The sequence below is a fragment of the Myotis myotis genome, unplaced genomic scaffold (assembly GCF_014108235.1).
Source record: "Myotis myotis isolate mMyoMyo1 unplaced genomic scaffold, mMyoMyo1.p scaffold_m19_p_7, whole genome shotgun sequence".
Taxonomy (NCBI): domain Eukaryota; kingdom Metazoa; phylum Chordata; class Mammalia; order Chiroptera; family Vespertilionidae; genus Myotis; species Myotis myotis.
In genome coordinates, this window is record NW_023416379.1 from 48274259 (window position 1) to 48287769 (window position 13511).

The 13511-nt window shown below is 36.1% G+C and overlaps 1 pseudogene; it reads left to right on the plus strand.

Moving 5' to 3' along the window:
• The first annotated feature begins 407 nt into the window (after window positions 1-407).
• On the plus strand, window positions 408-877 carry LOC118660217 (annotated as a pseudogene).
• Window positions 878-13511: the final 12634 nt, after the last annotated feature.

Below are 13511 nucleotides of genomic sequence, written 5' to 3' on the forward strand. Positions count from 1 at the left end.
AGCTCTTTCCTTCAAGTTCTCCTCTCACCTTTCCAAAATTGGGCAGTAGCAATAACCTTGTTGTAATGCAGCGGAAATTAATAATATAAAAATGTGATTCACATAGCATAGGATTGCTGATGTTATCAAACTGGAAAGCCAACTATAATGAAGTGTAAAGCTGTGTTTAAAACTATTTCAATAGACGGTGTGACACTGAGACACTGACCATTTCTGGCATTGCTTGATTTTCTGACAGATATGAAAATATAGGTTTCCAGTCCCCTTTTCTTCCATAGATTTGTCAGTACACTCCTAAGATAGGCCAATGGAAGTGAGCCTTTAAAATTATCAATATCATTTCTTTGTGTTGCTACATTTTCCACAGTGCATTTCAATATGTTTTCTCATCTGAGCTTCACATAGCCATGTCAATCCTACGAGGAAATGGAAGATCCTGCCTGCTCCTTAACATTGCCACACACCCATGGTCACCAGGGGCCACTGCCCTGAGGATGGACCAGAATGGAACCTGGGAGATGGAGAGTAATGACAACTTTGAAGGCTACCTGAAGGCCGTGGATTTTGATTTTTGCTGCCTGCAAGATTGCAGTATGCCTGCCTCAGATAAAGATCATTAATCAATACACATATAACTCCAAGAGGAAAACCAACAGCACATTTAACAACTCTGCCCTGGATTTCACTGTTGGAGGGAAATTTGATGAGTATACCAAAGCCTGGACAACCCGAATGTTTAGTCGCTGATCACCTGGGAAGGTGATGTCCTTCTGTGGATGCAGAAGGGGGAGAAAGAGAACTGTGGCTGGAGGAAGTGGGGTGAAGGGACAAGCTACACCTGGACCAGTTGTGTCATCAAGTGTTCAAAAAGAAGTGATGGCTGCGAGGGGGCCTGCTCCACATTTCCAGTGAAGAGTTCCTTACTGACACTGACTGAAAAGCAGCCATGGGGAACCCCTCCCCCCACTCCCAACAGCCCATTAAGACAACTGGATGGGCTTTAAGCAGAATGAATGTGTAACAGTGACAGATATATTCTCCCTATTTTGAAACGACCAATGAGAAAACACACACACACACACACACACACACACACACACACACACACACACATATTTCAAAAAATATCACTCCCATACTTAGAAAGGGAAAAAGAAAACAAAACAAAAACCTGAGGTTCTAGGAGGTTAAGTGATTTCCTCAAATTTAGGCACCTAATCAAAAGAAAAAACAAAACACAAACCAGAGATTTATCTACTTTAGGTGCTGGGTCTACCATGCTTTGCTACTCCAATAGAAATGCAGTTGTCTTTTCTCCAAATATCTTTTCAACTACTTTATTATTTTGGTCCTTCCCACATATCTGAAAGAGATATGCTTTGACTCATCCTATAGGTATGGGAAAGAGAAATTTAGGAAATTTAAGTTCTTACTAGAAATCAAACTAAATCAGGCCATACTCAACAAAAAATGGTTTTCTGGCTCCTGTCAGGAAGTTTCCTTATCGGTTCTAGCCTGGGCCTTGCAATAAAGCAACTCTTCATTTAGCTAGATATAATTATTCTGGGTTCTTTCACCCATGGACTAAATGACTCTGTACTTACATGCTCTTTTACTTACAGTTTATGGTTCTAATTATAGCTTTCATCACTTCCTTTGACTTTTAACCACCTGTCATTCCTTTGCAGGATTCTTTCTCTCCTATTGGCCATAGATGACAACATTGCAGATACTTTACTTCAGGCCTATGCTTTTGTTCCATTTATGCTAATGATAAATCCTGCACATCTAACATGATCCTTAGGGTAGAATTCAGTGGAGTTAATTATACTCCCAGCATAATGTTATTCTGAACTCCCTGGGATGAAAATAGCATTTGAATTTTCTATAATTTCATGTTTGCTCTCATTACTTCTGAGATTTAAACAGATTTAGTTTAGGTGACCTGAAGTTCAAGGTTTTCCTAAGTGAACTGAATGAATTATCTCCGCTTTCCACTTAGCGAGGATGTTTATAAACTGACAATGAAATGAGGTGACAGTCTCCTAAGGGTAGGAGCCAGGCAAGATGCTTGTCAGTACCATCACACAGGCCTTGGTTTGTTTTGTATTTTTTCACTGGTTCTTTGTTCATGAAAGTCAAATCACAAAATAATCCTAAAGGATCTTGAGGTCAACCAGGATTGTAGTATTAGCTGTTCTCCCATTTTAAGTTTTTGATGAGAAAATATAAGAAGAAGAAAATATAATTTCTTCTTAAACTAAAACAGCCTTTCTCATTATGTACTACCTATGTATTCATGTGGAGTTGTAAATATTGATTTTTGCAAATTTCCTTCTAGGCTTCTCTATGGCTGCATGGTATAAAACAGTGACATTAGAATCAGCCATAGATTTCTGAGGTGTACATATTCCTACCTAAACAAACTACCTAACCTCTCTTAGCTTCATATTAGAAACTGAAACATTAGTAATTAATACTAATCTTACAAGTACTGTTAATGAAGTCCCTCAATAAAATCAGTGGTTATTCTCGATAAGTTTGCATTTACTAGTACATAACGGTGGCAGTTATTTAGATTAGTTTATTCAATATTGTAAACGTTCCAAAATATTCAAGAAGGAAAGTACTGTCTAAAATTCTAAATTATATAACATCATTCTCACTCCTGGCCACAGTAGGCTAAGGATTGAGTAAAGCTATAATAAAAACAGATCCCACTCTTTGAGTCTCTGAAACCCATGCCATTTAAGACCTTCTGTTCTCGCTCAGGTAGGTCAACAGAGTTTTGTGTGGCCTCCCCAGAGGTCACAATTTACATTTCTTGTATCACAGCCATGTCAGTCTGCCACTTCTGAGTGAACAATCTTCACCATGATAATATTCTGTCACAACTGAGGTTGATTTTCAGATTCTCAAACAATCTGGTGAATTTCTCTTATGTTTCTATTGGGAGGATACATTTAAATAGAGAGATACTGAGCTGAATTAGTAAAACATATTCTTTCCATATCCAAATGCACCCCAAAAAAATGACTATGTAGTCCATTACTAGGCCATAACAAGAAATGAATTTTTCTCTAATTTTCTTAAACTGACATATGGTGATAGAGTTATTTCATTTCATCTACTTTTGCTACAGTTCTTTTTCTCTGTAGGAATGCAGGGATAGGCCAAAAAGCAACCTGATATCTATCATTACTAAAATAAATGTTCTCCTTTGTGCCACTTCTCATCTTCTTTCCAGACTTGTAAACCTAAACTATATTTGTCTACTGGCTCACTTCTCTCTTTATAGCTTAACTAGAGGCCCGGTGCACAAAATTCTTGCACTGGGGTGGGAGGTGGTCTCTCAGCCCAGTCTGCACCCTCTTGCAGTCCAGGAGCCCAGGGAGATCAGGCCTAACCCAGCAGTTGGACATCCATCTCGCAGTCCAGGACCCCTCGCTCCTTACCACCCACCTGCTCGCTGCTCCTTACTGCTCAGTTCACTGCTCCTTAGCACTGCCACGGTGGCAGGAGAGGCTCCCACCACTGTCGCTGTGCTTGCCAGCCATGAGCTCGGCTTCTGGCTGAGTGGCGCTCCCCCTGTGGGAGTGCACTGACCACCAGGGGGCAGCTCCTGAATTAAGCGTCTGCCCCCTGGTGGTCAGTGTCCATCACAGCAACGGGTTGTTCTGGTTGTTCCGCCATAACTATTGCTTAGGCTTTTATTATATAGATAATGTCTTGAAAATTATTCAGCCATTAGTCTCCAATCAAAATGTAGTCAATGGTCTCATGAACAGAAGAATTCTGACTGGCCTCCTTCCCCACACATTTTAGGATTTGGATGAATTCTCCAAGGTTTAAAGTATGGGGCTCTCCTTAAGTAACTGTGGCTATTTAAGATATGTGAAGCCCAGCTGGCATGGCTCAGTGATTGGGTATCAACCTATGAACCAGGAGGTCACGGTTTGATTCCTGGCCAGGGTACATGTCCAGGCTGCAGCCTTGATTCCATGTGGGACATGCAGGAGGCAGCCAATCAATGACTCTCTCTCATCATTAATGTTTCCATATCTCTCTCTCCCTCTCTCTTCCTCTCTGAAATCAATAAAAATATATTTTAAAAAAAGGTATGTGAAGATGCCAGTCTCTGTCATATTATTGTGGTTAAAGTTTATCACAAGTAACAGAGTTCAGTTTAGATTTGCATTGTTGACTAAAGTGATAAGTGTACATTATGACAGAGATATTATCAGTTCTAATCACGTTTTTGCAATTCTATTGTTTTTTTAATGTTTTTATTGATTTTCAGAGAAAGAGAGGAAGGGGGAGGGAGAGTCACATTGATTGGCTGCCTCCTGGATGCCCCCTACTGTGGGGATCCAGCCAGAAAACCTGGCATGTGCCATGATCGGGAATTGAATCCACAACCTCTCCATGCATGGGATGACCACTCAATCAACAGAGCCAGGATGAAATTCTATTCTTGATCTTTTATATTATACTCACCTGAACTTAAATTGGAAAGGAATCACATTTTTCAGAACACTAGATTCTTATTCAAAATATTTATCAGCTCAAATCAGAAGAGATGGCAGATTAAGCTAATTTTAAGTGTACCCTTTTATGTAGGCTGAAATCATTTTCTAACTTCTGAGGCTCTAATTGGGGAGGTTATTATATTTGGGTGTTCATACTACACACTTGTAACTATAGCTATGGAATTTTAATAGTTGGGTCAGACCAACCTACAGTATAAAGGATTTCACGTGGACCCTCATTTATTACAGAACATAAAAGGGTTTCTGGGGAAGCAAAAGCATGTTCTTCCTAAATAGAATTGGATTGCTAGTCAATTCCAGGGAATCTCTTTGCATTAAAGTAGTTATGTTACTTCTTAATCAACTATGAATTTCTGAAAACGACTTTGAAAGATTTGAATGTGGGGTTCTTTACTATCATCTGGTGCACTAATGCTAAAATTAAAGATGAGCTTAGATAAGAGATCTTAAATAAATGTGCATTTTCCATTAGATTATTGTATCTATGGTTGTCCCACTGAGCTGTAAATTATTCCCATTATTTTATCATGTGCTTCATTTATGTAGTCCTAGTAACAAAGAATAATTGCCTTTTTAATATTTATGTATTTTATTCAAATGATTCTTTTTAACTAAAGGAAAAATGAACTTTACCAGTTGAAGGGCATGCCAATTCTAATCTCTATAAAACTTCCCTTTTTTATCTTTGCTTTTTTGCCTTTCTCTTGTATTAGTTATATAATATGAACTTCAGTGCAGATATTAACATAATTCTTAAATAACTGCATAAAATTGTGAGTTAAACAGTAAAAGTATTCATATTTTTTTTAATATATACTTTATTGATTTTTTACAGAGAGGAAGGGAGAGGAATAGAGAGTTAGAAAAATCGATGAGAGAGAAACATCGATCAGCTGCCCCCTGCACACTTCCCAAGGGGATGTGCCCGCAACCAAGGCACGTGCTCTTGACCAGAATCAAACGCAGGACCCTTGAGTCCGCAGGCCGACGCTCCATCTGCTGAGCCAAACCGGTCAGGGCTTCATATTTATTTTTTACTAGAGGACCAGTATATGAATTTTTGCATGGGTGGGGTCTGGCCAGCCCAACCCAATCTGGCTGGGCTGGCCGGGGGGAGGGGACACAAGAGGTTGGAGAAGAGCCCCGCCCCCGAACTGATGGGGGACCGATGGGGGCGGGGGGGGGGCAGTGGGAGGAGGGGCCATGGGTGGTTGGCCAGCGGGCCCTGCCCCCTGGCTGAACTCCCAGTCAAGGGAACAATTTGCATATTAGCCTTTTATTATATAGGATATGTAAATGTGCTTATCCAATGTTCCAAATTATATGAATGTCATTGCTAATAAGTTAGCCATTTTCATTAAGACATACAAATTATTTTGCAGAAAGCTAATTCTGACCCCTAATTATTATCTATCATTCTGCTTTAGTGCTCAAATAATTATCACATTTAAAAATAATGGATAGCTCATTTATGATTGGTTGTTTTAAAGAGGTTTGTCAGTCATTTAATCTTGGCTAAAATATTATCAGCTTGCACAAATTTAAAAGCAATTACATTAAAATATCACCTTTTTTTTTGCCGATACCAGTTTGGCTCAGTGGATAGAGCGTCGGCCTAAGGATTGAAGGGTCCCAGATTTGATTCTGGTCAAGGGCATGTACCTGGGTTGCGGGCACATCCCCAGTGGGAGATGTGCAGGAGGCAGCTGATTGATATTTCTATCTCATCGATGTTTCTAACTCTCTATCTCTCTCCTTTCCTCTCTGTAAAAAAATCAATAAAATATATTTTTTTTAAAAAAAAAAAAAACCCTCAAGAACATTAAAAAATATATATCACCTTTTTCTTTAATAAAACTTTATTTCAATTACTCAATATAATTTGGGAAATTATATGTAAATATCTAGGGATTTTTATAGTAAAAAGTGATAGGACACAATTTTATCTTTCTACTGCTGTCATAATTTTTAAAAAGAAAAAAAAATGTAAGTAATCTAGTACTTAAATTAGAGATAAGCAGATTGTGAAAACAGATTTCAGTTTTCAAGAAGAAAATTATTATATGAGCTAGAAAAATAAAAAAAAACTTTCTGATTTTTTTATAAACTGCATAATACCCTTGACTACACACTCACTTTCTAGGTACCCTTGACTACACACTCACTTTCTAGGTATGTGGTTTTTGAATTGAAGAATATATTTTTCAAATATTAGCAAATTAATACTACATACAAAGAAAGGAAAATATTTTTAAAATACTGCCAAAGAAAAAATTAAATCATAATATTCTAAGTTTGCAAATGGTCAAGTCTTATGGCTTACATATCAATGTTACATATCATTGATAGAGTTGTTCCTGTATTTGATTCTAGGCTGCTGCACTGTGCAAAAGAAATTGTAAAAATGACATTTTTGTTTTTCTTTGTTTAATATTGATTAAGTATTTAACACTATTTGTGTTTTTTGAGCCTTCCAGATCTGTGATTTGGTGTCTGTCATTAATTAGGGAAATTATCAGTCATTTTAACTTTGAGTACTTATTCTGATCCATTCTTTCTTCTCCTATTGCCACTATAATTACGTACAGGATGCACCTTTTGAAATTGTCTCACAGTTGTTGGGTATTCCCTTCATTTTTCTTATTTTTTCTCTTTACATTCAAATGTAGAAAATTCTTTTGGCACATCTTCAAGTTTACTGATACTTTCCTCAACTGTGGACAGTGCACTGATGAGCCCATTAAAGAAACTCTTAATTTCCCTAGTAATGTTCGTGATGTAGCATTTCCTTTGGATTCTTTCTTAGAGCTTACATCTCTTTGCTTACATAACCCATCTGTTTTTACATGTTGTCTACATTTTTACATGAGAACCCTCAATGTAGTTTTCATAGTTATTTTAATTTTCCTATTTGTTAATTGCAATATCAATATCATATAGGAATCTGACTGATGTTTTCTTTTTCTCTTCAGACTGTGTTCCCTCTTGCCTTTCGGCATGCTTTGTAAATTTTATTAAAGACAAACATGCCATACTAATATATTTCACTGAATATTTATTAGGAGTTGGACTGTGTCTAATATTTTTGGTAGTTGTAGGTTTTGTTTATCTCCTCCTCAAATAGCCACTCGTTTTGTTGTTATCCCTTTTTATTTTACTGGAGCCCTATTGATATGCTGGTGAGAGGGGCGGGAACATAAGCCTCCGAGGGTATTATGATTTAACCTTAGTCTGTCAGTGGCCCTGTTTCCCAGCCTGTGAGCTTCACGTGTGCCGCTCCAATGGTATAGCTTTCACTTCTCCTTGGGGGAGACAGGGATGTGTGTGGGGGGAGGGGGAGCGGCTGGAGTGAGGAGAATGTCCTTCCGGCTGCGGTAAGTCTCAGGAAAGTCTTTACTCTTAGTAGTAGGCTTTTATGGGGGATGTTCTGGGCATATTTTATAATTACTCTCTCTCCACCTACTAGAATTAGAACTCCTCAGCATCATGTTATTGCTAGTTTAGGAAAAATATTAAATTCCCAATTCAAAATACAGTTTTTATTAGATGCTTTTCACTTTTGCTCCATCATAAAGTTAAAATATTAGAAGTCAAAAATTACAATTCAGTAACTATCTGTATAGAAATATCTCAGAAATAACATAGCCAAGAAATACACATTTTGGAAAAAGTTAAAGGGAATGACGTTTGGAATGTCTTCCTTTGAATTTAGTACCTAGGAGATCATTGGTGACTCAAAAACTATGTCAGTGGAGGTAGGGGTCATAGAGCAGATGATTATGGGAAAGAGGGAATTCTAGGTGAAAAAGTAGAAGCTTACATTTAGATTGCCTTTCTTTAGAGAATGCACAGGTTCATGAAAAAGAGAACTCTAAAGGAAGATTGTCAGAATAGCTTTGGAAAGTACATTTGTTGTCTTTTAGACAAGCTTAGTGGCGCATGATTTATGTTAGTTTATTTTTTCTGTTTTTGGGATAACATTCCACCTGTATTTTTTTATACTAACACCTGCTGACTTGCTACAAATATTATTTGTAGCAATGCAATGTACCGCAGTGAACTAGCTTATTAAACCAAACCAAAATAAACACAAGAAAAAAAAAACTGCCTGCATTATTTCCCTTTAATTAGCAGTATTCACAAGTTCCTTTCAAAATATCCCCAAGTAATGCAATGGCGGCTACTAAATTGCCCACTGGACCTGCCACAACAGCACTGTTCAATGGAGCGTGGAATTAGTGCGAGAGACAGGGACTCTGACAGCCAGTGCGATCATGGCCGCCAATTCTGAGCAAATAGCAGCAACTATTTTGCTCACAAGAGAAATGAGATTAGTGAAAATATTAAGTAAATGTGAATGCCACTGCTTTGTTAGTTCTGTGTGATTCAAGATATGGGCCCTTTGCATTTCACGCTGGCCTGATTCAGAAACCTACAAATTGAAAACTTAATAGCTATATTTAAGAAAAGTCTCTTCTTAAATAATAAAAAGAGGCCAAATATCTATTAAAATAACCACCTGACATTTAGTGTCAGTTGCTTTCTATAGATTTTCATTTTATAGGTTAATTTATCTGAATGAATATATGTTATATATGTAGTATAAATATTTTGTCATGTATACTACTAGTATATGTGCTATAAAACACAGCCCTTTTTCTCCCTGCTTTTTTAAAATAACATTTAAATTACTGAGTAAACTTACTTTCATGAATTTATTTTTTATATGCAAGAATATATTATTTTTGTAAGAAATTGTGTACATGTCCTTATAGCTGACCAAATATACACACACAGAATTAGCTTTGCACAACAAGGAATAGATCTTTCGCCAAGAGCCACAAAATTAGCCTCTATGTGCTTAAAAGCAACCAAACATTAAGAAAGCAGGTATTAAATTGAAAATCAATCTTTAGCTACAATCATATTTACCTCATTAGTATATTAAAACAGAGTTATAACAAAGCCTCTAAATTGAACATGCAATTGATATGCTCTAGTACTGCTGACAGACATATAATGATATAATCATTTGGAAAAACAATATGGCAAAATATTTAAAAAGCTATTATTATGCTTTGTCCTTTGACTTACTAAATCTATTCCTGGGAATGTATCACAAAACCTAATTCAAAGATCTTAATATATCTTTACTCTGGCACTGTTAATGTAGCATTATATATTGTATCAAAGGACTTAATAACACATAATCCTAAAACAGTGTGGATTAGTCTGCTCAGGCTGCCATAACAAAATACCACAGACTGGGAGGCTTAAACAACAGAAGTTAATTCCCCATACAGGGGTGGGCAAACTTTTTGACTCGAGGGCCACAATGGGTTCTTAAACTGGACCGGAGGGCCGGAACAAAAGCATGGATGGAGTGTTTGTGTGAACTAATATAAATTCAAAGTAAACATCATTACATAAAAGGGTACGGTCTTTTCTTTTTTAGTTTTATTCATTTCAAAAGGGCCGGATCCCGCCCGCGGGCCGTAGTTTGCCCACGGCTGTTTTAGAATCTGGGAAGTCCAGATCAGGTCCTGAAGAGAGCTCTTTGTAGTCCATTGCTTTCTCTCTGTGTCCTCGCATGGCAGAGAGAGAGAGAGAGAGAGAGAGAGAGAGAGAGAGAGAGAGAGAGAGAGAGAGAGAGAGAGAGCTCTCTGGTGCCTCTTCTGATTAAAGACATTAATCTTATTGGTTCAGAGCCCTCCTTTATAGCCTCATTTAATATTAATTACTTCCTTAGATACCCCATCACCAAATATAGCCACAATAGGGATTTGGGCCTCAATATATGAGTTTATAGAAGGGGAATATAAACATTCATTCCACAGAAGGCTCATATAACTTCATTAAAACAATATTTTTAAAAATTGAGTAGAAATGTTTAGAATATATATTAAATGAAAAAGACAAAGATGACATAGGGCATGATGTGAGATTTACTCCAAAAGTATTCATTTGAAAGAGGCTTAAAATATAATAAAAATAAACTCTTCAAGTGATTTATTCAGATTACATTATTTTTTATGTAGAAACATAGGTAGCCTGATAATATGATGAAAGCATTATTTCAGATAAAAGAGAAATGAATGGACTTTTTTTCCCCAAAAAGAAATTATATATCCCTACTTCATATCATACACACCAATCAATTCCAGAAAAATAAAATATCAGGTGTAAAAGACACATTTACAAACTGTTAGGAGGAAATATTGGAAATTACATTCGATGCCTCAGGATAGGCAAGGACTTCTCTTTTGAAATATAATCAAAATTATTTGGGTAAGCTTTAAGTAAATGATTTTAAGCAATCATTTCTGACAATTGTTAGCAAGCAAAACCAACTTCCCTTGAAAACACTGATAGTTTGCCACATATTCATGTTGTAAGCATATAGAAGAAATACTCTATTCTCAATATTGGGCTAATTTGTGCTGGTCAAACAAATCAATGACCACCTCTACAGAACCAAGCTGCTTCCCAAATCATCACTGTGATGTTGAAGGTAACACTTTCTACTCGGTTACATTTTGAATTGGGAATTGATCCTTTTCCTTCTCCTGCTCAATAGCTCCATTGGTTCCTGAAGCATCACTCCTGCTCCTACCAACCCAAAGCAAGGCACGTGATGTCCTTTTCCTGGAGCCATGAGCTCACTGGTAACCAGCAGGACACTGTTGGGTCTACCAGGTGTTGGCTATCATAGCACACACAGATTATAGACTGCCCACATCAACACCAATGACTTACTTATTTTTCTTCCAGAAGACATATATGTCCTCCTAAGTAATTAGTTTCTGGAATAAAATTTTAAAAAATAGTTTCAAGAAATAACTGCTAAATATTGGACCTCTTACGTTGGAAAAAAATCACTATACTTTTATTGAAAAAAATCACAAGTAAAAGCAGTTCTTTTTATTTTTTTTTATTTTATTTGTCTGATTTCCATTTCCATGGAAACAGAATCAAAATTGCATCTGAAAGCAGACTGAAAATACTTCTTTGGACTTGGTGAGATCTCTGCTAGAGGTGATACACATTGACAGAGTGATATTGGAAGGAAGACCTCCACATGGGTGGGCCAGAGTTTTGGTTGTCAAAAACCCAAGGAAGATTCTGTAGTAAATGACCATGTATAAAAATATACCCTTTCCAGTAAGTCATTTTTTAATGTTTTTCACCAGAAACAAAGGCATAGCATATAACACAGATTTTAAGCTAATTTCTATAACTGTCAATTATCAGAAAAATTGTATGTTCTTAATTAAAGTCAAATATGTAGAAATTATGGGAAATTATTGAAGGACAAGTAAGAAAATTAAAAGAAATTAATCCCAAAGCTTTTTCACTATCCCTGATGACAAACCTCAGGACAGACATAGGTAAGTCCTACCTCACTGGGGACATGCCTTCTCAGATGGAATCCACTGTTTCGATGTAAGATGTATTTGATAGTGCTGGAAATCTTTTAGCCTAGGTTCCATATAACCACTGAAAAGAAAGTAGAATATTTTGCACTCGGAGAGAATAATAGGCTTCTAAAAATATTAGGTAATGCTCTTATTTTTTTTTCCTGTATTCAACAACCATTCATTATCCCACTGAAAAGGCACCAGAATTCATGATTACTAATAATGGACACTTAGCTTAGTGGAGAGAGAAAATATCTTGATAATTAATGCAAGTCTATAAGAATCTTATGAGTCATGTGTATTAATCTAAAACAAGTATTCATGTGTATTTCTTTAAAAATTATCAAAGAAATCATGTCTTCTAACTAGTTAAGACAAATATATCTCAAGTCTGACTCTTAGAAGCCTCAGTGATGAGGCCAGAAAAAAATATTACAAGAAAATTTATTTTAAATAAGAATTTTGCAAAGTGTGTATTGGAATGGAGAGAGAATATATTTGGAATTATAAGTTTTGGTTTGTGAGAATTTTTGTATTTCCTTCTATCACTGAGTGGTTAGATTCTCAAAGCATTAACTTGGTCCGTTATGTCTAAAATCTACACATACTTTTGCAACTTTATAAAATTAAGAAAAGCCTATGCTCTCTTTTTCCCCATGGATGTGATTTTTTCTTCATCACCCATTACCTTTGGGTTATTCAGCTGAGCAAGTCTAATCACTAGTGGATTAATTATTTTTTTTAAGGTCAGAAATAATGACAAATTTTACTAGTTTTCTACTCTTTCTCAATTTTCTTATTTTCTCTTTTCACCCAAAGGTATCATGTGTCTGTTTATTTATATAATTATTTAACATTTTCATTCTGCAGCTAGTATGTCCTTTCTATATTTAATTTCATTTTCGTGTTTGTCCTAAGGTGTGAAGTTCTAACGACAGAGATTGTGCCAAAAGAATCCTTTCTCATACCCCCTAGCAAAGGGTCAAGTGACTTTATATCTTAAAATTATATTATTTATTATTACACTTTTAAGTATGAGGATATCAAATTTTCCATTCCTTTCTAGTCTCGTGCCTTCATTTTCCTCTCCCTGGATTAGAAAATTTATCATTTATTTTTAAAGAAATTTTTAAAATTATAGAAATCCATAGAAAAAAGAGAGGGACAATAACTAAAATTCAGGAAATTAAGATCCATTCCGGTCTATTGACACTATTAATCCTAGTATATTTTAATTGTTAATTAACTAAATGCAGATGATTCTTTACTCTTATACTTTATTCTGTACATATAATGGACTATATACAGCTGTACAATAAAATTAGAGTGATTGAATATGCAAGTTAGTATTAGATTATTCGTCACTATTGAATCTCAAATTAGTCTAAACTGTTAATTATTTGAGATTCAGCTTATAGACACTGCTTTTACATTTTGGGGGCGTGGAGGGGAGAACAACATCAACAACAAACACACACACCGTTCATCAGAATTTAGTCTTAGGAATGATCTCACCTGTTACCTAAAATATTAGGCTCTCAGA